Here is a 26,682-nt window from a genome sequence, read left to right on the forward strand (position 1 = left end):
GGCCTTTGAAATCCTGACTTAGGGATATGACTTATTTTTTTTTAATCTTCTAAACTTCTTTTTTTAGAAATTTATTTTTTTCTAGAGAGAGAGAGAGAAAGAGTGTGTGTGCGTGCATGCCAGTGGGGGGAGGAGGAGAGGGAGAATCTCAAGCAGACTCACTGCTGAGCTCAGAGCCCAACTACACAGGACTCAGTCCCACCACCCTGAGATCATGACCCAACCCGAAATCAAGATGCTGATGCTCAACCAACTGAGCCACGCAGGTGCCCTTCACCTAAACTTTTTAATAGGGAAATTTTGCCTTGTTTATATTTCTGTCTATAGAATATTGTCTAACAGGAGACACTCAAGAAAATATTTGTGGAAATTGAAGTAATCATATAAGTGCAACTGCACATTTGAAATGGCTTTGTATGTGCTTAAATGCACATATTAGATTTCTTTTTTCAGAAATTCCATTAAGATTTTTCAAAACCAAATAAAAACTTGAAATAAAATTTATCTTACGAATAAAAAAAGATTTTTAAAAGCCAATTTGTTGGAAATGGATGAATGAATGAGCTGCATTAGTCCCCTTCCTACCCATGGTTTCATTTTCTTTAGTTTCAGTTATCCTTAGTCAACAGCAGTCTGGAAGCAGATGATCCTCAGTAATAGTCTAACTCCAGTCACATCTACACCATTCACCTCACTTCATCTCACACATAGGTATTCTGTCATGTAATATCATTCTCAAGAAAAAGGGTAAGCCTAGTACGAGATGATATTTTGAGAGGGAGATAGAGACCACATTCTTATAACTTTTATTATAAGTATATTATTACAATTATTTTGTTATCATTGTTCATCTCATATAGTACCTACTTTATAAGTTAAACTTTATCATATGTGTGTATAGGAAAAACATAGTACATATAGGTTTTGGTCCTATTTGTGGGTTTAGGTATCCACTGGGGGTCTTGGAACATATCGCCTGCAGATAAGAGGTGGACTATGTATTGCATATAATTTCACTATAGACTAAATGAGAAGATTTTCCCCTTTTATAACCAGGAGCATAAATAAGGATACCACTTAACAAAATTATTATCATCATGAGTAAGGTTTCATTTAAAAATATTTTGAAAGACACACATTAAATATCATGAAATACCTAGTGTCATGGCAAAAGCAGTAATTTGTCACAATTATACAGGTCCACCAAAGGCCAGAGCTGCAAAGGGTATGTCTGATTACTTACTGGTGAAGGGTATAATTATCTGTGAGGTTGAGAAGGGTACTATGTGTTGGCTTGTTTGCCAACATCTGTCAGCGGTTTCAGGGTGCCACATTTTCTGTTCTAGTTTTTGGCATTAATACAATATCCTCAGAGGTTCTAGGCAAGACTGGAGTTATGTTCAAAAGTACACTTTTTTTTTTCTCTGAACATATGTTCTTCCATAGAGAGGAACGTTTCTGATTTCTGGAAAAGATTTTATTTGCCAGCAGAAACCTTTGTTTTGACATGTCATAGTTTTCATTAAGTCAAGTGTGTTCTTAACTCTACCAGCAGGTAAAGTGCCTCCTGTGTATTAAGTGGGAGTGACTCATATTAAAAGACATTCTCTGACATGAAACCATTTCTGAAGGTCATACTTGCTGTCCTGAGGACCTTTAGAGTAATCTTGGCTCTGCTTGATGTCTCATCTTGTCTACATCTATTAAAAAAAAATAGGATCTTCATGAAGCCATGGTAGAAAAAATGAACTGGACTTGGGTAAGAAAAAGTTATCTGAAATAGAGGAATGCTACATACTGACTGTATAATTATCAACAAATGACTTAACCTCTGCTTTTCTTATTCGAGGGGTCTTAAATGAATTACTTATTTAATTCTCAGACGATTCTAGGGAGTAGGTATCATCACAATCATCCCCACTTTCTAAATTAGGAAACTAAAGTACAAAGAGGTTAAGTAATTTACCTAGTAGATAGCATGCAAGCCTAGGAATTGAACCAGGCTCTGTCTCTTGAGCCATAATCTTACCCACTCTCTTCTGTACCTATCTAACACTATCTAATTTATAGGATTCTTTAGAGGTTTAGGTGAGATAATATTTGAACACGGTAGGTGTTTATGAAATAGTTTTTGAACTTTTACAAAGTACAGATTTTTTATTTATTTGAGAGAGAGAGAGTGAGCAGGGAGAGAGGCAGAGGGAGAGAGAGAGATAGAGAGAGAGTCCTCAAGCAGACTCCACGCTGAGCATGGAACCCGACTTGGGGCTCAATCCAAGGACCCAGAAATCATGACCTGAGCCGAAATCAAGAGTTGGCTTCTTAACTGACAGAGCCACCCAAGTGCCCCAGAAAGTACAGACTTTTTTTTTTGAAGTTCTTTTTTAACAAAAAATATTATTCTTGATAAAATAAAGAAAACTTGCCGAGAAAAAGATTTTATGAACAACATGGCCAAGAAAGATAATTGGAAAACATCCAGGTGGTTGGTGGAGCCCTACTTTCAGCCTGAATTACTTTATGGAGCATTAGGTCACAGATTATTGAATCTTAGAATTATAGAGGAAAATTTATGCAGGATTTCATTGTTTTTGCCTACTTAAATTCCAATTACCAAAGGCTATACCTAGAGTTGAAGGGTCATACTTAGAACAGTGACACTTGGAAGAAATGAAGACCTACTTAATTATTTAATGGGACTGCAAAATGCCAGGTACAGCCAGAAAGTCATAAAAGTTCATAGCAGGCAAATCTTTTGGTGTTATAAATTTTCATCAACATCATCATGGTGATACTAACATATGTCTTCTAAACCTGGGTCAGAAATTACATCATACCTGGTCTGTGGTCAGGTGTTGGCTGGTTAGGAGTGATTCCAAGACAGTAAGCAGTAGACTCACCTCATACCCAAAGCATGTTTCCTCTGTCTGATTCCATAAACTCTCCTAGTTGGATAGATACATTTTCTGAATATGCATAGGTTTGATTGTCCCAGTAAAGATTCAACAAACATTATCCTTACAAACGTTAAGGATATGGGACGGTGGTTATTTTAAATGCATTTATTATTTGGGGACCAAGTTATTTTGTGACCAAAAAAATTTAATCATCATTTCTAGATGGTAACTATTAATTAATTAATTTTATTATTAATAACAGGGGAAAGGCAGGTTTAGAGGATAAATGGAAATAACAAGATGTTTTGGAACACAGAGTTGAGAGTCCTTGTTGCAGATCTATGTGAAAATTCTGGAAAGTAACTAGATACACTGTTCTGGAACTTAGAACTGGTGACTGTAGACATCGATTTGAGAATCATCAGCTTATTTGGTTCTTGGAGGGTGGGAACTGAGGTAGCCTCATGCACGGAGTGTCAGTTACCAGATTTTCAAGAAAGTGGAGGATTGTGATGATGGGATTTGCTTAGGGCCCTCTTCAGATGATTTTTTTAATCAATGATGATTCGGATGAGCAAGTAGAAAGTGGATAGCTTTTTCAGGATTTAAGATATTGTAAAAATGAGTGGCATAAGCAAGGTCCCTGATGAAAGAAAAAAAAATCGGAACTTAGTTATTTTCATTTGATTGGAGTCAGCGTCTGAAAACAAGATGAAAATTTAGAGGAATCAATACCATATTTTACATTTAGGTTGAAATAAATAGAGCCCTACAGAAAGAATAGCAAAGCCAACCTTTAAAAGACTTAATGGGAAGATAGACTAGGTGTTTTTTATACACAAATGCTAGCTGCTTCTGCCACTCTCCTCCCCTTGCCCTTACCACCTAATAAACAAGTTGCAGTATTGGATTGTCTCAACAAAAGACATTCTCTTATAAAATTTGTCTCCAGGACTTGGTTTATTGTTTCTGTTCCTTCTCCTCCTCACTCTTCTTCAGATCTGTAATGTTCAGAAAAATGATACCAGTCTCACTGGGTTATGAGTGGATCTGTAAATTATGTACCATGAAGTTCATGCAAAAACTGTTTAAGAATTTTTGTGGAGGTGATAATGGGAGCATGTTAGCAGATAATTGAGTTTATTCTTACTGTTTGTTTTTCCCCACAAATTCACTTTTTAATATTTCCTCACAAACTTACTCCCATAATTGCCTTTCAAGACTCAGTTGTAGAGATGCCGTCCCTTTGCGGACTCGCCTGATGTGCCCAGGTGGGTAGGCCACTGCCTCTTTTGTGTTCTCTGTGTCTCTGCCTATCCTTATAGTTTCATTCAGCTCTTACCACATTGAAGGACATTAACTTATTGCCATGTGTCTGTCTCCACTAGCCTGCGAGGGACATCAGAGCACAGACCTTGTCTTAGACCTTGCCTTACTAACATATTGTTCATATCTGTAGCCCATGTCTTAGTTCAATTCCTGACAATATGCTTTTGAACTGAATTGAATCGGGGATAGAATAGAAATGTTCTGTGGTGCTCTGGAGGAAAGAAATAAGGCCAAAGGGCAGAAGTGACAAGGACACAGGTTATTTAAGCTCATTACTAACAATTAGAGCTGTCTGAAAACAAAATGACCTGCCTTTACAATGTAGGTCAAGCACAAGGTGAATCATAATGCAGAAGCGATATTGCATAGCCTGACCTCTAAATTCCTCTCCAAGTCCTGTATTCTATGCCTTACATTTTTCTCATGTGTCATTAACTACCCTCTTGGGTAGTCTTCAAAAGTGCCTTCATATATATTATCTCATTTATTTGAACGAATTTCCTGTGATGTATGTCAGGACAGGTATTATCATTCTAATTGTTCGGTAGAATAAGGCACAAAGAAGTTAAGCGACTTGAACAGGGATACTCTGTCAGCATTAAATTTGAGACCAGAATATTGTCTTCCACATAGTCATTCAGATATTCATTAAGAAATAAGTTTTTTCAAAAAAAAAAAAGAAATATGTTTCTCCTGCTTATGCTTTGATATACAGTTAATTAAAAAAAATGATCAAACCACTCTAAGTGCTTTTCATGCCACTTTTAGTTGTCATGTTAATGATGATTCTGAACAGCCAGAACCAAAAACAGGAAAGCATGTAGTATAAAACAGTGCCTAAGAGGAAACATTGATGACATGCCACGTATTTCAAAAGTCTGGGTGTATGATATGTGAGCACACACACTGCCTTCCATGTTAGGACCCCTAGAGTGAAGCCTTTGATGTTGCAGATCAGTGATCAGATTTGGCAGAGCTATTTGGCTTCAATGCATTGCCTGAAAAGGCTGGAGATGGAGAGGAGTTGTTTTGGATTGTATCACATACGTATTACGTCTTTTAGTGTATTTTATTATGTTCTGAGTTTCCTAGTCTGGCAGCTATATTGTGCTTGAAGTTAGGTATTTCCTGAAGTAAAGTTAAGGCCATATGAGGAAAGCAAACTGATCCTTTCAGTTACCTATTCGTGCATAACAAATCATCCTGGAACTTAGTCACTGAACACTATAGCCATTCTTTTCTCTCATGGTTCTGTGTATTCACTGTACCTCTCCTGTCTCAGATGTGGTTATTCGTGAAGCTACATTCAGCTGGTGGTTGGGCTGGGGTTTTAGCCAGGGACCCTTAGTTCTCCTCCATGTGACCTGCCCAGGTGGCTAGCTTGGTATCTCACAGCATGATGGTCTGAGGGTTCTGAGAGAGAAGTGGAGGCTGCCAGTCCTGTTAAGGCCTTGAATCTGAACTCCAGGAATGTCACTTCATGTATAATATCAGCCTCATGGTGTTGACTAGAGCAACCCACAAAGTCAGCTCAGATCAAACAGGTGGAGAAATCGCACCTCTAGATTTTTGAAACAGTATGACTACAAGGGGAAAGATTGTTGGTGGCCATACTTGTATGCAACCCATTACAGTGACCATCCAGGAAAATAGTAACCTGAAGAGAGTGAGTTCTGTAATTACACTGCTCATTTGTTAGGATCGTAGAAACAGTCACCTAAAAATCATGTGAATAATCCTTCTCTCTGTATTCATGAAAAGCCCTAACAATTCTGATTTTCGTAGAGTAAATCAAATTGCCATTAATTCTATTTTGTGATTATTATTTTCCTATCTATTTAGTTACTTTTGTAATTTTGGGGTGTGATAAATATTTTAACATATAGCAGATGACAACTTTGGGATTGAAAAATTCTGTCATCTGTATTTTGATTACTGTTTGTACTGCCTCATAACACTTCACTTACATTCAAATATGATCAGTCCCACTAACTTTTGTGTAACTACACAGTTGTTTCTGAAGATTCATTTGTTACTTTTATAATGTGTTACTTAGTTTTGGATTGATTACTGAATTTTATTCAGATAGAATTAAATTAAATTTTGAATAGATTTTTGAGTCAAATTCTTTAATAAATATCTTATTTTTTTCTAAGTTATCTCAAAAAAGTCCTGAGTCACATTAGCTTTCATGTACTACTTATTGATCAATATATAACAAAAATTCAGTTTTCACTATTTTGAAATCGAAAATATGGCTCTACAGTATTAGTTCAAAATGTTTGGGCTTGTTTTCCTTACTTTTACCTGAATTTATTAATTTCTAGGTATTTGATACTTGAAAATTTCATTTTTTAACATGGCATATTGCTTTACTTATGACATGTCATTAAAATAGCCATCTTAGTGATTTTAAGATGTATAGATTAAAAAGAATTTTCATTAAAGAAAATTTCTAACACTTACAAAAGCAGAGAAAATAATATACTGAGGCCCTATGTACCCACACACAAAAAAAAGATGTATAGATCGCTTTTTTGAAATTCATTGTATCAGTTCAGGTTTTTGTAAGTTTAAAAAATAAAATTCATATGCTTATAAATTAATTGCCTAGCTAAATAGATTTCATATAATAAAACACTCAACAGGAAGTTTTCTCATCATTTACTGAACTCAAGCCTTTTTTAAAAAAAATTCTGCTTCATCACTAACATACTTAGAATATTTTCATGGCAATCAAGTCAACTCTTCTCTGTTGATAGAAATTTGCATGACACCAGTGACTGGGGGAGTCATGGTTCCAGATCAGAAGTTTTTGGTAAGGTTTCTATTTGTAGATGTTATTAATTTCAGTGTTTCAAGCATAGTTTTCTGATTTAACATTTCATTCTGGCAACTGTGTTCTTTCACTAGTGGAAAAATATACTGCATTTTTTTTATTGTGGCTTTTATATGCATAAGAATGTTTGTTCTGATTCACACTGGAGACTCAAAATAACATTTCTAGTTTACTTATGTGCTAAGAGTATTTACAAATCTAAACTGAAAACAGTCTTTCAGTGAGTTTAGCAAATGTTTATAGTTTCCTTCCCTGCTGTCACCAAATAATAAATATTGAACAAAGTCCGAATCTGTTTCTTGAACATTTCTATAAGTAGAAAGTAAACAAAACTATAATTTATTGGTTTTTATAACTGTTTTTATAATGAAAAATAATGCATTTAAGTATAATCTAACAAATTGCCCTATCTTGTTTTGTAAAATAATTACCATGAGTTATATTTCATAGATTTTTTTAATTAATAAAGAGAAAAAAATGCTTTTAAGTTCTTAGCTGAATTGTGTAGAACGTTCTGGAACAATAGTTTTCTAACCTATTGGTGATCTATTAATGGGTGATGAAATAAGTTTTTTAGGTTAAATGCTGCATTTTTAAAAGAGTGGAATAGAATTGAGTTAAGAAAATAGCGGAGTACATGGGCGTGTCATAAAGAGTAGACATTTTATGAAAGCTTTGTTTTTGTTTTATGCATTTATATGTGGTTGGTCACAGTGTAAAATATGCTTCAAGCTGAGACTTTGGTCAGATCAGTTGGAAACCTACCTGTATCGAAGCAACTTTAGTGCTTCAGTAACAAATTTAAGCCTCACTCGTGAGCTAAATTTTAATGTCTCCAATTGTATTTTGATGAACCACAGATTACTTTAAAGATAAATATTGCTAATATGAAAAGGAGTAGAATTTGGATTTTACAAGTTTTAATTAATATCGGCTTTGTGTACTAAATATTTTTTCTTTAATATTAAAATGCCTGTGACTCACTATTGATTTATCTCTAAATTTTCAGTTTATTCTTCATAACCATAAGACAGCTGTCAGTCATTCTTAATGTATTTTGACAGGAAACTTCCCATTGATAGGAGTAGATGTATTGATAGAGGACAGAAAAAGTTATGATGTTAAGAAATAGTAAGGCTCAATTAATTTTACGTAATCATGACCTGACAAGGTACTTTCCAAAGGAGACGATGTAGAGTAAATAATGACAGTTCTCCCATTCTGAATACAATTTAAATCATTATTTTATGCTTAAATGTCTATAGTTGTTAATCAAAGATTAATTATACTACTTTAGAATTAAAGACTGATTTTTTTTTTTTTTTTTTAGTTTTTAGTAAATGGACATTCATGTATTTAACGATTGTGCCTTGGTTTAACATTTTGCTAAAGCACCAAGGGTGTGATTCTTCCTTCATGAAGCTAGCATTTTTGCTAAGGAGACAAAATAAGTGATCACAAAATGCATGAATTCCTTGAAGTCAATAATGATATATATTCATATTTATAACCATTATACCATTAGGAGTTCTTTTAACAAAATCTCAGTAAGTATTCCTGAATGAATGGATGATTGAGTTAATTAATTTAAATAATGTGGGGAAAACTGGCATTGATCATGAATTTAACATGTAGTCCGACAAAGGATGCAGTTATATGAGCTCAGGTTGTTTGAAAAGGTTTTAAGGAAGATTGCATTACCGCTGAATTTTAAAGGATGGAAATGGATGAGTCTAGACTGGGGAGACCGCATGAGCAAAACTACTGTGATGAGCTAAATTTATTTGTAAAGCTTGCCTGTCCCTATCTCTCTTCTTTTCTCAAAGGAAAACAACTCTCTTCATAGGCTTTGATATCTAGGTGGTGGTGGTAGGCAACATAATGGCACTTTGAGGTTGTCTAGACACGAATCCTCAGAACCTATGAGTGTTACCTTATGCACAAAAGCGACTTTGTAGTTAGGATTAAGTGTGTGGATTCTGAGATGGGGAAATAACCCTGGACTATCCAGGTGGGCCCAAATTAATGATCTAAGTCCTTAACAGCATATAACTTTTCTGGCTATGGTCAGAAGTTTGACAGAAAGAGGAAAGATTCAAACTGTAAGAGAGACTTGACTCACCATTACTGGCTTTGAATGTGGGTGCCCTCTACAGGCTGGGATCAGTTCTCACCTGACAGCTGGGAAGGAAACAGGGACCTCCGTTCTGCGGCCACATGGGACTGAATTCTCTCAACACCTGAATAAACACAGAACTGGATCCTCTAGAGCCTCCAGAAAGGAATGTAGCCATATGGCACCTTGATTTTGCCTTGGTGACACCTGTGTCAGACTTCCAACATATAGAACTGTAAGATAATTTGTATTGTTTAAGCCAGTTAGTTAGTGGTAATTTGCTACAGCAGCATGCACTCTAACAAAATGATGGTGTTTTTTGCAATATCACGTCATCTCTCTTCGTATCTCTTTGTAGCAAAAAGACCTAAATATGTCTAACCCACAGGTTAGCCTATTGTATAAAAACTCTAGGTCAGATAGTGACATATAAACTCTGTCCTACCTCAAAAATAGCCTGGGCCAATTAGATTTTCTCAGTTTCTTTCTCTGTACTTTGTACTAGAAGATTTTTTTTCTAGGTGACTGATGACGACTGATGATGCACTTTGTACTAGAAAAGAAAAAAATCTTAGAAAAAGGCTGTAGCTGAAAGAACATGAGGTGAGTCAGGGCTGAATATCCATGATGGTCCAGGTACAAAAACAAAGTAATAGAGTATAAGGAATTAGGAGCTTACCAAAGGATGGTTGTTAGAGGTAGCATTCAAGCAGGTGTACAGAAAAAAGCAGAAACCTCACTGTCCTTGATGCAGAGATGGAGGGAGTGACCCCCTTGCAAGTTCCAGTTCCCACTGTAATTCATATTCTTCCCACATACCTCTTTTTCCTTTGGGTAATTTAAGAGACTCTTCATTTAAAACCCAACAAGCCTAAATAAGGCACGAATGTTATCTGGCAGTAGTCTTTGACAAAGCCAGTGTAAAGAGTTTGATGTTGAGAATTCAGAAAGAGGACCCTGGGCCAAGAAGGGAGAAAGAAAAGTCATAGAAGATGGAAAAATAGCCAACAGAAGCTCAAGACTTTTCATCAATGAAAGCACATTGAGAAATTGCACCTGTGACAGGTAACTTGTCCCAGGCTAGTATCATTTCATAGGGATAATAAAGTCAGGAGAAGGAATGCACAATGATGGGTAGGTCTCTCTGCTTTCCGTTCTACAGAAAAGTGTGAGGTGTGAGGGCCTTGGGTGGCCTTGACAGTCAGTTCAAGGTTCAAGCAGCTGATAATCACTGTGATAAGTTTTAATAGGTAGCCATCTATTGGTTTAACCACCCTTTTCCAGGTGGTTAACCAACCTTGGAATCTACCATTCAGATCGTTCTAACCATTCATTCCTTTCTTCCTTTTCTTTTCCCCGCAGTTCTTACCGTGGCCTGATGATACCTTGATTTGCCAGCAACATGACTCTCCTTTCTCTCAACTTTTCCGTCCAGTCTTACCTAGATAGAGCCCAACAATTATTTTTTTTTTAAATTCCTTTTGATCTTGTTGCCTCCTGAGTCAGAAACTTTAAATGGTTCCTTGACATTCACAGGATCCTCTGTAGTATAGCTTTCAAGGTACTCTGCAGCCTAGTTTCAACTTCAATTTATCATGCCTCATATCCCATTATATTGTTACAAAAATCATCTTCACCAGCCAACTTGGCTCATTCAGAATCCCCTAAATATGTCTCTTGGTTTCCTGCCAGAGTGAATTTTGCTTGTCTCATTCCCCTCACCTTCAGGGTGCTCCCGGGCACACATTTGCCCATTCAAACCCTAGGACTCTTTTGTTCAGTGTCTCTCAAATTGGGAAATGCTTTGTCTCTGGAAGATTGTGTACCTATTCTTTCGATAAACAATGAAAAAGGAAACCTCAGAGCTCCAAGAGAACAAGACCAATGAAATAATATTCCCTTTCTTCCCTATCAGATGCAGTGTCAGATAATCTTAGGATTTTTCCCATAGCACTTTCATCTTTAGTCCTAAAGGTGGGACTCTGCAAATATCAAATGATCCTAGACTTCAAAACTGGATCAGACACCTCTGGCAAGGGGTGCTTTGACCCTTTGTTTTTCATTACTTTACCTGGGACAGAGACTGAGAACTCCTGGTGAAATCAAATTACAACCTCAGTAGGTAAATGCCAATCATTTGAATTGGTGTGAAAACATAGGGATACCTACCTATCTCCCTAATCAGTATTCAGGGACTTATACTGGGAAAGAGGATGAAAATGGGGCCTTAAGCAGCAGATGTGTTCATTATTCATTCTCGGAGCAGATCTGCAGGAATCGTACAGGAAAGGGCAGAGTGATCTTGCTTGGCAGTCTTGATAAAGGAAAATGATTATAATCTATTCTTCTCATCTTTCACATAAGAAAGAAAAATTGTTTCATGGTAATCTCTGAGTTTTAGGACCAATTTGAGTGTTTTCCTGAGGAGCCTTCAAAATACCCATTTCTAATTCTAAATCCTTTGAGCTCTAATGTCTAAAGTTTTCTGAATTCTGAACTCCGGAATCCTATAGTAAGTACCTAAAGCAGACATTAATGATTAATTACAGAGTGGCTCATGCTGCTTATTTATAACCTTTCTCTCATTTAAATTATATAATGGGTTTTAATTGTTACCTATTTTTGTCACACATCTTTAAGAAAATTATAAGCTCTATGAAAGTAGCCACTGCTCCTTATTTTTTGCTGTATCTCCAAAGGTGTTCACCTAGAGCTTTCGTTCACATAACTTTTACTGAGCATTTGAGTCAGGCACTGTTTTGGGCATGCACATCTTGCCTATGTTAGGTTCTTTTGCTCATTTCTGGAATGTCCTTTAAAAATATATGTTAGCAAAAAGGCAGACCCAGAAAACTGGAGCCAAAAAATTTACTTGCTTGTTCCTTGAATGTTCACTGACATCTTTGCACTGGGTACAGAATACCTTATGATACACCTGTTTGGAGCAAAATAGTTCAGAGTTTAGGTGGAACAATAGAGATCTGTTTTTCACCAAGGTTTACATAAACTCCATCACTGCAATTGAAATCAGAGTAGAGAGAATTCCAAGAACTTTGGCTATACCAGATTTGGTATCAGGTGATAGTCTACTCTGTTGCTGATTTTATTTTACTGAAGGCCTATTACCATGACTATCAATGTTTACCAGTGTCAAACTTGTTCCATTTTTTGCAGGTCACTTAAAAAAAATGGATAAGCAGTAGAATGATTTCAAGTGAGGACTTGAAGGGAAACTTCTGTGAGGATCCCTGAGAATAACTTAAATAATTTGTGGCAGCTGAGAACCATAGGGCTAATCCTATATGAAATGAAATTATCAGGAATAGGGTACATCTTTTTTAGCAAATGCTTCAGGAGGTTGGGAATCAGAGACAGATACAGTGAGAGGTTCTTAAAATAGTGGTGATTATAAATTGATGACAACATTTCATTTATTTATAGGGGTTATTTAGAAGGCCATTAGTATTCTGCTTTTTCAGCCATACCCATACACTTAAAAATCATAATCACCTTCATGGGAGGCATCACTCTTATAAGCAATCTATAATTCAATGTGTAATGTGTATAGTATGTGAATCTCTCATATTACAACACATAGATATGTATAATACAAAAGTAAGCTCCAGAGAAATAATAGGAAATCTCAAGATGCAAGAAGTGATGTGGGAACTCCTAGGCAGAACAGTAGGAAATGGTGCTACTGTGCCCCAGGGAGTATCACACTAATGGGAGGAGGGGGACAAGACGTAACCTGAGTTCACAGGAGAGAAGGACCTAAAACTGAGACTCCTTCATAAATCTGGGACCCTCCTAGTAAAAGAAGGTTTAGAAAAATTTTGCCCTCTGCCCAAGGAAGCTGGTCATTTTTTTTTGTACTTAGAGTAGACAAAAGAATTCTTCTGGCAACTGTCGCCCTCACTTGGGCCATGCCTGAATGTGGAGTCTGATTTAACATCATTGCAGGATATGGAGATCCCAAAGTGAAACACCTAAAGCTTCCTGGAACCAGCAGAAGGAAACATGAAACCTCCCTACAGGGGTATTCCCACAACCCAGGGGTAGCTACAGACTATCACCAGAAGATAGAGAAAAGGTAAGAGTGAAGAAAAAAAAAAAAAGACATTTTCAAATAAAGGGAGTCTAACATTGAAAAATTCTGGCTGAAGAAGCCACTAGAAATCATACTTTAGTACAAAGGAAATTGAACCCAGAAAGAATTTCTTACAACTCTAACAATAAAAAGACAAAGAACCCAATTTAAAAATGAGTGAAAGATAAGAATAAACATTTTTTCCAAGAAGATAAACAAATGAATGATAAGTATGTGGAAAAATGTTCAACAACATTAACCATTAGAGAAATGTAACCTATAGCCATTAGAAAAATGCAAACTAAAATCACGATTAAATACCACTTCATAGGGTGCCTGGGTGGCTCAGTTGGTTAAGCGACTGCCTTCGGCTCAGGTCATGATCCTGGAGTCCCGGGATCGAATCCCGCATCGGGCTCCCTGCTCGGTGGGGAGTCTGCTTCTCCCTCTGACCCTCTTCCCTCTCATGCTCTCTGTCTCTCATTCTCTCTTTCTCAAATAAATAAAATCTTTAAAAAAAAATACCACTTCATACCTACAGGAATGGCTATAATTAAAAAGACTGATAACAATAAGTGTTGGTGAAGATGTGGAACAATTAGAACTCTCATACATTGTGGCTGGAATGTAAAATGATGCCGCCATCTTGGGAAACAGTTTGGCAGTTAAACATATGAGATTAACCATATGGCTCTGTATTTCCACTCCAAAGTATATACTTATGAAAATTGAAAGCATATGTTCACCCAAAAACTGGTACATGAACGTTCATAGCAGCATTATTCATAATAGGTAAAGTTGGAACAACTCAAATCTCCATCAACTGATGAATAGGTAAATAAAATGTGATATATCTGTACAGTGGGATATTTAAAATAAAAAAGGAATGAAGTACTGATACATGCTTCAACATTGATGAACCTTGAAAATACTAAACTAAGTAAAAGAAGCTAGTCACAAAACCATGTATTTCATGATTCCGCTTATGTGAAAAGTCCAGAACAGGCAAATCCATAGAGAGAGAAAGAATGTAAGTGGTTCCCAGGGGTTGGGAGTAAAGGGGAATGGAGAATAAAAGCTAATGGACATGGGGTTTTGTTTGGGGGCAATGAAAATGTCTTGAAATTAAACACAACTCTGTTGTGTTGAGTTGTTACAAAAAAAAGAAGAAGAAGAGCAACTTGTGATTCAATGTATAATGTATAAATTCAAATACTAGTGTTTTTCAGGGAATTGTTGGAGCTAAATCTGGCCTCAGGTAAAATAAAATCTAGTAAAATAAATAGTATTATTAACACTATTGTTAATTAATAGGAGAAATCGGTAATAATAAATGCATTATTTTGTAGTTTATTATATTTTTTTAGTTTATTTCCTTTCTATGTTTGTTTCATTAAACTGTAGGAATGGTTTACAAATTAACTTTACAAATTAACAAAAACTACAATTATTACAGTATAGCCACAATTTTCAGTGTTAATTGGAAGTCAAAATGCAGAACAGAGACCACTTTAGGATGGCTCCTTTCTGCCGAGATGGTTGTTTTGTCCAACCCATCCAAGCAGTTTCTATAACAAAGTGTTGCCAGCCATCATGTACTATAGCCCTCTCCAATAAGAGGGGAAACTGGATGGGTGCTTTGCTGGCTTGCATCTTAATCAGTGTTCCCTACTTTTTTTAGCTTATGAGTTATTCTAAGGCGAGGGAAGCATATTGTTCAACAGGGAGGAAGAAAGAAAGCTTGAATGTTATGCACTAATATGTTGGCATATATAGTCAAATGAAGGACATTTTAAAAAGTTACTATAACATGCTACTACATATAATAAATCCAGAACATGAAAGAGTACTAACTAATTAGTACTGAACACAAATGGCAGAATCATACTGCATTTGCAGATGTAATAAACTGCTGGTGTTGCTGCTTTTTAGGTGATTCCTATGAGTTTATAACTCATTCTTTCTCTAAATGCTTTAGCTCTCTTAAGAGCAAGATCTGTTATTTTACACTGTAGGAATTATATAATTAATATGGGAATGACTCTACTGCATAATAAGACTACAAGTATATTGGTGAATACAGATAAATTAAAAACTAATTAATTTGAAATTTATGGACTGGTGGCCACTTATGCTGTGACACATTGAATGCTTTAGTAAGCAACTGCATAATTCAACGGAAGGGTTAGTGAGAGTGAATGACAAATGTGAGGATGCAGGTCTCCTGTGATGAATACAGATGGAAGCAAAGGGGGCTTTTTTTCTTTAGTCATTATTTAATGATTTTATCTTATAAAATAAATTATTTAATTGTTGTCTGAATTAAGACTATTTGTTTTGGCTTTCTGTTCTTTCAGTTTCAATTCTGATATCTAAACTAAATTCTTTGGGCATATAGCCCATTAAGTTTAATTAATATAGTTGAGACTGATTAGCAATGGCTGAGTAATATCAAAGTGACTTCAGTAATATATTTAATATGTATGAACAATTCTAATTATTATTTTAAGAAAGATCGTCAACTCTGAGTGTTTGTGATTCAATATTATATTCCTGGTCAATATTTTTTCCTATTTTACAAGTATTTATTTTGAGCAATGGATGTTAGTACTTGTTCAATGATAGAAATAAGTATCTAAGTATAGTATTGGAAAGTTAAAGAAATAATAGTGTAGGCATTTAATTGAAGCACATATTTTTGATCATTGATACTTTAAAGTTGTGGAAAAGATGTTTATATTGATCATTTCCAAAAGTTGTTAAGGGTATGAATGCAAATAAGCTAGTTTTTTATTGCATAATTTCATTGTTAGAATGCCACAATATAGCAAATACCTTGTCATTACTATTTATTACAATACTGCTGTGGAAAGAGGACCACAGACTCAGACATTTGTACTTCTGTGAATGTCATTGCATGAAGGCATGGTTGAACACTCACAGTAAAGGCCTGAACCATGAGAGAGCCCAGTTGTTAACAACTCAAAAGAGGAGACTGTCTTTTTTGCTGTGTGTACAAAAAGCTCCTTTAACATTTGCCTCGTGCCAACTACAGGAGAGTAGAGAACTGGTCTGTCCCCAGGAATGAAGTGCCATAAATAATGGTCCATGGGAATGATGATGCTGGGGCTCATAAAATAACAGATTTCAAAGATGCTACTTGAAAGATTCTTGATGACTCACATTAGACAAAATCAAATAGAGATTTGAATAGAGGTTAATATTTGAAATTTTGAAAATAGAGGTTATTATTTGAAAACATAAGTCTTCAAAATAATTGTTCAGAGAAGAAAGGGGAGGATATTAATATTGAAGAGCTATAAAGGGATTTTGGTTTGTTCAAGGGAGTACAACATTAGGAACTTTTTATCTTGTTTTCAACTGACCCCCTGACAGGTTCATGTGTGTGTGTGTGTGTGTGTGTGTGTGTGTGTGTGTGTGTGTGTGTATCATGTTCACATATCTGTCTATAAAATATTACTATGCAATGCACTGGCCTAAGGATGAAACTAACACTATGATACTCATATAGAATGTCTCACTCAACATTTTCATTCTTTAAGATTTATTTATTTTTTAGAGGTGGGGAAGGAACAGAGAGAGAAAATCCAAGCAAACTCCCCACTGGGTGTGGAGCCCATGCGGGGCTCAATCCCAGGACCCTGAGATCATGACCTGAGCTGGAATCAAGAGTTGGATGCTTAACTGACTGTGCCATCCAGGTGCCCCTCAACATTTCATTCTTAATTATTAGTATTTAAAATGGAAAAGTAGAAGAAATTCCTTCTACATCTCTTAAAGTTTTGAAGATAGGAAATTAAGCACATTTAAAATTTTAAAAGTAATTTTTACTGCCCGAGTCTAACAGAGTACAGTGAATGAATTAACTTACAGGTAGATCAGGGGATCTCCTGGGATGCAAGTGTGAGCACAATTTTATGGAGCTGACTTTCAAACTCTGTCATAAATTCACAGTGTGATTAGTTAGGTATATTATCACTTCTTTCTTCATTGTGGCTTTCCTTACTAAATTTTTAAAAATTACACAGATTTTTTTTCTTACAATGCTATAAGAAATTCATTTTTGCTATATAGACTTCACATGATTAAAATTAAATGTCTTTAATTTTGTCTCTTATGTTTGTATTTTTGTTGAAACAGTGTATCTGTCTATTCAAAAATTTATGTCAGACTAAGTCACAGACTATACACATGAAACTAGAAAGATACAATCCAGAAATAGCATTAAAAATCAATAAGAATGCCATTCACATTAGCAGCTAAAAGACTAGAAGATTAAAGTAACATAAAAACCAAAATTATGAAACTTCTATACTAATCACATTAGTCTTTAAAAGTGGGCCTTTTCTGGGGGCACCTGGTTGGCTCAGTCAGTTAAGTGTTCTACTCTTGGTTTCCGCTCAGGTCATGATCTCAGGGTCCTGGGATCGAGCCCTGTGTGGGGCTCCATGCTCAGCATGGAGTCTGCTTGTCCCTCTTCCTTCCTCTCTGCCCCTCCCCCTGTGCACTCTCTCTTTCTCTCTCTCACTCAAATGAATAAATAAAATCTTTTTTAAAAAAGAAAAAAAAAAACAGACCTTTTCTGGCTATGGTCAGAAGGAGGAAAGGTTCAAATTGTGAGAGACTTGACTGCCATTACTGGTTTTGAAGATGGGAGAAGGTGGGTTGAAGCAAGAAATATGGGTAGCCTCTAAAAGCTGGGATCAGTCCTCACCTGATAGCCACAGAAGGAACAGGGACCTCAGTTCTGCAGTCACATGGAATTAAATTCTCTCAGCAACCTGAATGAACAAGGAAATGGATTTTCCTCTAGAGCCTATGGAAAGAAATATCACCACGTGACACCTTGATTTTGGCTTGGGTGAGAACTGTATCAGAAACCACAGAAGAGAATCCTTATAATTTAGGGATGAGACAAAGATTTTCCAGTGTGACAAAAAAAAAAACATAAAAAATAAAAAATGATAAATTGAACTTTATCAAAATTATTTTTCAAAAAACATTAAAAAATCAACATAAATAAAAAGCTAGAGAGAGATGGGAAGAAAATATTTCGAAATGTATATCTGATAATGGAATTGAATTCCAAAATCTATAAAGAACTTCTTTAAAAAACAAAGACTTAATTTTTTTAAGATTCATTTATTTAGAGAAAAAGAAAAACAAAGCTGGGGGCATCACGTTGCCCGATTCCAAGCTATATTACAAAGCTGTGATCACCAAGACAGCATGGTACTGGCACAAAAACAGATGTATAGACCAATGGAACAGAATAGAGAGCCCAGGTATCAACCCTCAACTCTATGGTCAAATAATCTTTGACAAAGCAGGAAAAAACATGCAATGGAAAAAAGACAGTCTCTTCAATAAATGGTGCTGGGAAAATTGGACAGCCACATGCAGAAGAATGAAACTCGACCATTCTCTAACACCATACACAAAGATAAACTCAAAGTGGATGGAAGACCTCAATGTGAGACAGGAATCCATCAAAATCCTAGAGGAGAACATAGGCAGTAACCTCTTTGACATTGACATAACCTCTCGACAGCAACTTCTTTCAAGATACATCTCCAAAAGCTAGTGAAACAAAAGCAAAAATGAACTTTTGGGATTTCATCAAGATAAAAAGCTTCTGCCCAGCAAAGGAAACAGTCAACAAAACAAAGAGGCAACCCACAGAATGGGAGACCATATTTGCAAATGACACTACAGATAAAGGGCTTGTATCCAAGATCTATAAAGAACTTCTCAAACTCAACACCTAAAACACAAATAATCAAGTCAAAAAGTGGGCAGAAGATATGAAAAGACACTTCTCTGAAGAAGACCTACAAACGGCTAACAGACACATGAAAAAGTGTTCATCATCATTAGCCATCAGGGAAATTCAAATCAAAACCACATTGAGATACCACCTTACACCAGTTAGAATGGTAAAAATGGACAGGGAAAGAAACAACAAATGTTGGAGAGGTTGTGGAGAAAAGGGAACCCTCTTACAATGTTGGTGGGAATGCAAGTTGGTACAGCCACTTTGGAAAACAGTGTGGAGGTGCCTCAAAAATTTAAAAATAGAGCTACCCTATGACCCAGCAATTTTACTACTGGCTATTTACCCCAAAGACACAGATGTAGTGAAAAGAAGGGCCATATGCACCCCAATGTTCATAGCAGCAGTGTCCGCAATAGCCAAACTGTGGAAAGAGCCAAGATGCCCTTCAACAGACGAATGGATAAAGAAGATGTGGTCCATATATACAATGGAATATTACTCAGCCATCCGAAAGGATGAATACCCAACTTTTACATCAACATGGATGGGACTGAAGGAGATGATGCTAAATGAAATAAGTCAAGCAGAGAAAGTCAATTATCATATGGTTTCACTTATTTGTGGAACATAAGGAATAGCAGGAGGACATTAGGAGAAGGAAGGGAAAAATTAAGAGGGGGGGAACTGGAGGGAGAGATGAACCATGAGAGACTACGGACTCTGAGAAACAAACAGGGTTTTAGAGGGGAGGGGGTGGGGGGAGGGGGGATGGGTGAGCCCGGTGATGCGTATTAAGGAGGGCACGTACTGCACGGAGCACTGGGTGTTACACGCAAACAATGGATCGTGGATCACCACATCAAAAACTAATGATGTATTGTATGGTGACTAACATAACATAATAAAATTAAAATTAAAAAAAAGTGAAAAATAGAGCTACCCTACGACCCTAGTAGCAATTGCACTACTAGGTATTTAACCAAAGCATAGTGATTTGAAGGGGCACACGCACCCCAATGTTTATAGTAGCATCATTTACCACAGCTAAGATACAGAAACAGCTCAAGTGTCTGTGGACTGATGAACAGATAAAGAAGTGGTGTAGGTGTATATACAATAGAATATTACTCAGCCATTAAAAAGAATGAAATCTTGCCATTTGCAAGGACATAGATAGAGCTAAAGTATTATGCTAAGCAAAGTAAGTCAGTCAGAGAAAGACAAATAGCCATATGATTTCACTAATAAGTGGATTTTAAGAAACAAAACAAATGAGTAAGGGGATAAAAGAGAGAGAGAGAGACACAAACCAAAAAACAGACTCTTAACTCCAGAGAACAAACTGATGTTACCAGAGGGGAAGTGGCTGGGGGACAGGGGAAACAAATGATGGAGATTAAGGAGGGCAGTGGTTGTGATGAGCACCGGGTGTTGTATGGAAGTGCTGAATTGCTATATTGTGCACCGGGAACTAGTATTACACTGTATGTTAACTAACTGGAATTTAAATACCAACTTAGAAAAAAAAAAAAGACTGATGTGTTGGCTAAGTCATATATCCCCCATGACACAAGCCATAATCACTCTAAAAGCACAACTCCTGCATAGAGCAGGCTGGAAAGGTTTAATTTCTTAGAAGTTCTACAAGCTGGATGGGAAACTGCTCTCTAACTCCTCTCTAGTTGTCAGCAGGAAGCATGACCCAACAGCCAGCTTTAGATCCACTCCTTCCAAATTATGCATGGCCCACAACCTCTGGGCACCTCTGTACTTGTTGCTCATATTCTACTACCAATGCCCCCCAAAAGCCTGTGTACAGAGTAAGAACCTGCCCCTAATTCTTGCTGTCCCTGCCCCAAGAGTCAGAAGCCACTTCTCAAGAGCCTGGGCAGCTCACAAAAGAATTGTGGCTCGCTCTGGTCAAAAAGTCCTGCCTATTAACAGGCTGCAACAAGCAGCACATCTGCAGCTACTCTGGATTTCCAGATTACCAAACCCAACATTCCACAAGTCAATCTACCATCAAGTGTGACACCTGGATTCTGTACCTTAAGTTCTTGGATATTATATTTGAATTGGAAATGACCAGAGAAAGAAAAAGAAAAAACAAGGCATGTGAGCACAAAATGCTTACCAAGTCAGAAGAAAGAATACTTAGGAAGTTGGAGAATGAGACAGATGAAAGATGGAACCAACAAGTGAGAGAGTGATATACAGATGAAAAGAGAGAGAATATACTGTGTGCTTTAGTTATTATTGCATTTAGTTATGAATAAACTATAAATGGTTAAAAAAAAGATTCATTTGTTTAGGAGCGCTTGGGTGACTCAGTCGTTAAGCGTCTGCCTTCGGCTCAGGTCATGATCCCAGGGTCCTGGGATCGAGCCCCACATCGGGCTCCCTGCTCCGCGGGAAGCCTACTTCTCCCACTCCCCCTGCTTGTGTTCCCTCTCTCGCTGTGTCTCTCTCTGTCAAATAAATAAATAAAATCTTTAAATGAAAGATTTATTTATTTTAGGGAGGGAGAGAGAGCATGAGTGGGAGCAACAGAGGGAGAGGGAGAGAGCATCCAAGGAGACTCCCAGCTAAGCACAGAGCCCCAAGGTAGGGCTCGATCTCACGACCCTGAGATCACAACCTGAGCCAAAACAAGAGTTGGGAGCTCAACTGGACCCTCAACTGACTCTGCCACCTAGGTACCCCAAGACTTATTTTTAAGAGCAGCTTTAGGTTTACCATAAAATTGAGAGGAAGGTACAGAGATTTCCCATATCCTCCTGCCCCCACACATGCATAGCTTCTCCTATTACCAGTATCATTAACCAGAAAAAAAAAAATGTTTTTTTTATTGTTTGTTTGGGTTTTTTTGTTTTGATTTGTTTTTTTACCGGGAATGAACCTACAGTGACACATCATAATCACCCAAAGTTCATAGGTTGCCATAGGGTTCACTACTGTTGTTGCACATTCTGTGGGTTTGAACAAATGTATAATGTCATATATCCACCATTATGATATCATACAGAGTATGTCATTGCCCTAAAAATCCTCTGTGCTCCACTTATTCATCTCTCTCCCGCCCACCTCCACCCTGGCAAAAACTGATCTTTTTATTGACCGTAATTTTGCCTTTTCCAGAATGTCATGGTCAGAATCACAGGGTAGTTGACTTTTTCAGATGGGCTTCTTTCACTTAGTAATATGCATTTAAGGTTCCTTTGTGTCTTTTCATGGCTTGATAGCTCATTTGTTTTTGGAGCTGAGTAACACTCCCTTATCTGGATGTACCACAGTTTATTCATTCATTCACCTCCTGAAGGACATCTTGGTTGCCTCTAAATTTTGGCAATTATGTGTAAAGCTACTAAAACATTCATGTGTGAGTTTTTGTGAGGATATAAGTTTCCAATTCATTTGAGTAAATAATGGACACTATCCAGCAACAAAAAAATGAACTATGTATTGATGCATGTAACAACATGAATATCAAAATGGTCTAAGTGAAAGAATCTAGCCACAAGAAATTACAGACTGTATTATTTCGCTTATTTTGAAATCCTAGGAAAGACAAAACTGTAGAGACAAAAAGTAGATCTGTGGTTCCCTGCGGCTGGGGGTGGACGTGGGAACTGACTGTAAATGAGCACAAGGCAGTTTTGGGGTGATGAGAGCATTTTAAAACTGTGTTGTGGTGATAGTCGCACAACTGCATAAATGTCCTAAAATTGAACTGTGCACTTAAAATAGGTGAGTTTTATGGTATTAAATTAACTCAGTAGATCTGTTAAAAATTATTAAGCTATTTGTTCTTTGGGTGTTGAGTTTGATAAGTTCTTTATAGATTTTGGATACTAGCCCTTTATCTGATATGTCATTTGCAATCCTCAAAATAAGATTTGGAAGATTATTTTCTGTTATAGTGGGAAACGTGTATATCAGTTTAATTAAAAGAAAGACATTGGAGGCGAAAACATCCATCTGGAGAGAAGAGTAGCAGGCTCCTACCTATAAGATTTCAGAGTGCCTTTCATGAACTTAGTAAATTTGCTGTGATGGAACATCTGTCTGAGAAACCTGATTTTATCAGCACATTGAGAAATACTGTTTTCACATAGGCCAGAATTTTAGTATACATATAACCGGTTTATTTACCACTGTAGACAAAACTACATAGCAGGTGAAATGATAATTTCACTTATAAATCATCATGAAAATACACTGAGATATTTTGGGAAAAAGCAGGGGCAATAATTTCGGCTTATATGAATGGCTCATAAGCTATATCATGATCAGAAAATTGCTTGATAAACACACAACTCAAAATTAGTGCAGTTATTTAGATGAAGTTGATACTTACTGGTATCAGGAAACAATAGCTTGTTCACTCTATTTCCTAGCAGGATGGCTTGTTGCTGGCCAACCAGCCCCCTCAGATAGATGATACAGATATAAATAGAGTATAGATAACAGATACAGGGAATAGTTAAATACGTTTGCTTGATTGATTCCTTTCAATCCAGCAATTATTCAGCCTACTTAGGGTGGATTTGCATTTTTCAGCACTGAAAATTAATTTGGTAATCATAATGTTTTATAGTTAGAGGGAGAATTTATTGCTTTTTATATTAGTTATCTTTTACTACACAATCAAAACTTAGTACCTTAAAACACTGAACATTTATCATCTCAGTGTTTGTAGATCAGGAATCCAGGGTCTGGGTGCCTCTGACTCAGAGCAACTCACAAGGCTGCACTCAAACCATCTCAGGGTCCTAGTGAGGGAGCATCCACTTCCATGCTCACTCAAGTGTGGCCCTTGGCAAGCCTCAGGTCCTCTTTGGCTGTTGGCCAGATACTTGCCACATGGGCCACTCCAGAAGGCAGCTCACAATATGGCATCTGGTTTCCCTCAGACCAAGTAAGCAAAAGAGCAAGAGGGACATCCAAGTAAAAGTTGTTTTGTTACTCATCCCAGAAGTAAATCCTTTTGCCTCTGCAACACCATATTCGAGAGAAATGAGTCACTAAATCCTACTCAAGGAGAAAGGATTACACAAGGGGGTCATCTTAGAGGATGATGACTACATTTTTGTTTATATGTTTTGGGAACAACCTCACACTAGCTGCTGACACCTTTTCGAAATTTAATCAATGGTGAAAATATACAGTTCTACAAAGAAAGACTGGGTAAAATGTATGTGTAAGATACTTTTGTTAACAGCCAAAAAGCAAAATTCTTTTTATTAAAAATCACACAATATAATGATAAGAAAGGATAGAGGAGATATATTTTGTTTAGTGTGGGGGGGAATGAAAGGTACAGGGTTAGTTAAATAACATAAGCATCATGTTCCCATGGACTGTATTACTATCTGTTTTTTATTTAGCATTAGTCGGTTGGAACATAGGAAAACTAGAAATAAGCAACTATAGAAGAGACATCTTTTTTGTCTCTTTTCCATTGTCTTCTTATTCTTTCTCATTCTAAAACTCATACCCACTTTTTTTTAAGATTTTATTTATTTATTTGAGAGAGAGAGGCAATGAGATATAGAAAGCACGAGAGGGAAGAGGGTCAGAGGGAGAAGCAGACTCCCTGCTGAGCAGGAAGCCCTATGTGGGACTCGATCCCGGGACTCCAGGATCATGACCTGAGCCGAAGGCAGTCGCTTAACCAACTGAGCCACCCAGGCGCCCCAAACTCATACCCACTTTGTGGTTAGTTAATAAGCAGAACCCACATCCCCCCCCCCGCCATTAAGCTGTTCCGAAACCTCCCAGATCCAGGGTCATGGTCAAATGCCAAGAGTGAGATTTTGCTCAAATGTAAAAATGAAACATGAATTTTTAAAAATCTTAATACTTAAAACGTGGTGGAGTGTTTGTGGTGGTGCATGTGTACGCCTTAGTTTAGGAAACCGTTGGTAAGTCTGAGTAAACTATCTTACTTTTTTCCCCTTCATAGTTTGTTTTTAATGATTTTTTACTATCATTATTTTGCTTTACCATTTAATATGAGTGTTATTAAAATATAATTTAGAGAGAAAATAAATGAATATTCTTCCTTGGTTAACTTCAGGAAGCTTAGCTGTATATTCAGTGAGTATTTAGTACTGTGCATGATCAGTACTCAGTATTCAAAGCTAAGGTTACTTCTTAGGCCATATTTAGCTTAGTGGCTGAGAAGAAAGAATAGAATTTTTATTCTTGAAAGTAAAATTAAAAGCACAGATTTTTTTTTTTTTATTCAGGATTTCCTTTTTGAACACTAAAGCAAATCAACTTTTTCTTAAATCTCATAGCTGACATTGATTAAACTGCTGACACCATGAGAGACTATTCCATTGGTCTTGATACTTATGTATAATTCAGGAATTGTATGCCTGCAAGTCATGGAGATCCAATTCAAATGAGTACAGGCAAATTTGAGATTTTATTGAAAGACTCCTATATCGCTGAAGAGATGATTAAAGAGTGAAACTGAATGTATGTCTGGAACCCTGGTAAGACACTTTCTGTTTTACCTCTTCTCTGTAGATTTTCAATGTACGGCCTATGAGGGAGATGGTCTTTAAACAACCACAACTTAGATCTCTACCACCAAAATGAAAAATCTCAGAGATATTATCTTAAAGCTCAGTTTTGGTTAAGGGGTCCACCCTGGATCAGTCACCTGTGTCCAGAGGATGAAGATCTTGTAATGGACCTTACTTAGGTCTGGTGTTTCTCTTGTACCAGTCAGCTACAGCCTTGCCAGTGGTGTAATACATGAACATTATGAAAGTTATAAATCAATGTCTTCTGGCCTCTAAGCCTAATATATTTTATTTTTAGACATTTTTATAGAGCATTCTGTTGAAAGTCTAATAAATATTCTCAGTTCTCCATACTTGCCCTGGAATATAAGAGGGTAGAAGGAGGGATAGATTTCAAAGGAAGGAAAGGAAAGAATGCTGGGAAATAAAAAAATAATGCCATTTTCATCTCTAAACCACTCATGTTCTTGAAGACAGCCTGCTATTTGTTGAGTGTGTTGTGCAAATTAAATCTAGTCCAACCTTCTAGTATAATATTTCATAACTGTGTTGGGAAATGGTGAATATATATAAGCTGGATACCAATATAAGAGTTACTTTATTTTATTTTTTAAAGGGGGGTGGGCAAAGGGATAGGGAGAGAGAGAATCTTAGCCAGCTTCCATGCCCAGGGCCTGAGCCTGATAGAGGGTTCTGTCTCACAACCCTGAGCTCATGAGTTGAGCCAAAATCAAGACTCGTATGCTTAACTGACTGAGGCACCCAGGCACCCCAGATACCAATATTAGGGATCTTATACAAACAGTTTAAATTTCCCAAATCAGTACTAATTTTTCTCAATTGAACACTCATTTCTTTCTCAAGGATAGCCTTTGGAAAGATGAAATACCCTCTAGTTAGTTTTTCTAAATTTTTAGCAAGTTCTTTACAGATGTCATGCTTAAAATGAGTTAACCAGGATTCAGTGGCCTTGAGCCAGTCTTTACATTTTGGTTCCAAAGGGCAAAAATTAAGTTTTCTTTAGCAAACTCGTTTAAAAAATATGATATCATTCATCTCGCAACTCATAAGCCTACAC

The 26,682-nt window shown here is 36.7% G+C and overlaps 1 protein-coding gene across 9 annotated transcripts in view; it reads left to right on the forward strand.

Moving 5' to 3' along the window:
• RALYL (RALY RNA binding protein like) overlaps nt 1–26,682 on the forward strand; it is a 682,789-nt gene that overhangs the window by 63,065 nt on the left and 593,042 nt on the right. The window lies entirely within an intron of this gene.

The sequence above is a fragment of the Callorhinus ursinus genome, unplaced genomic scaffold (genome assembly GCF_003265705.2).
Source record: "Callorhinus ursinus isolate GAN/ISIS: 27379988/994484 unplaced genomic scaffold, GSC_fseal_2.0 scaffold5, whole genome shotgun sequence".
NCBI classification, from domain to species: Eukaryota; Metazoa; Chordata; class Mammalia; order Carnivora; family Otariidae; genus Callorhinus; species Callorhinus ursinus.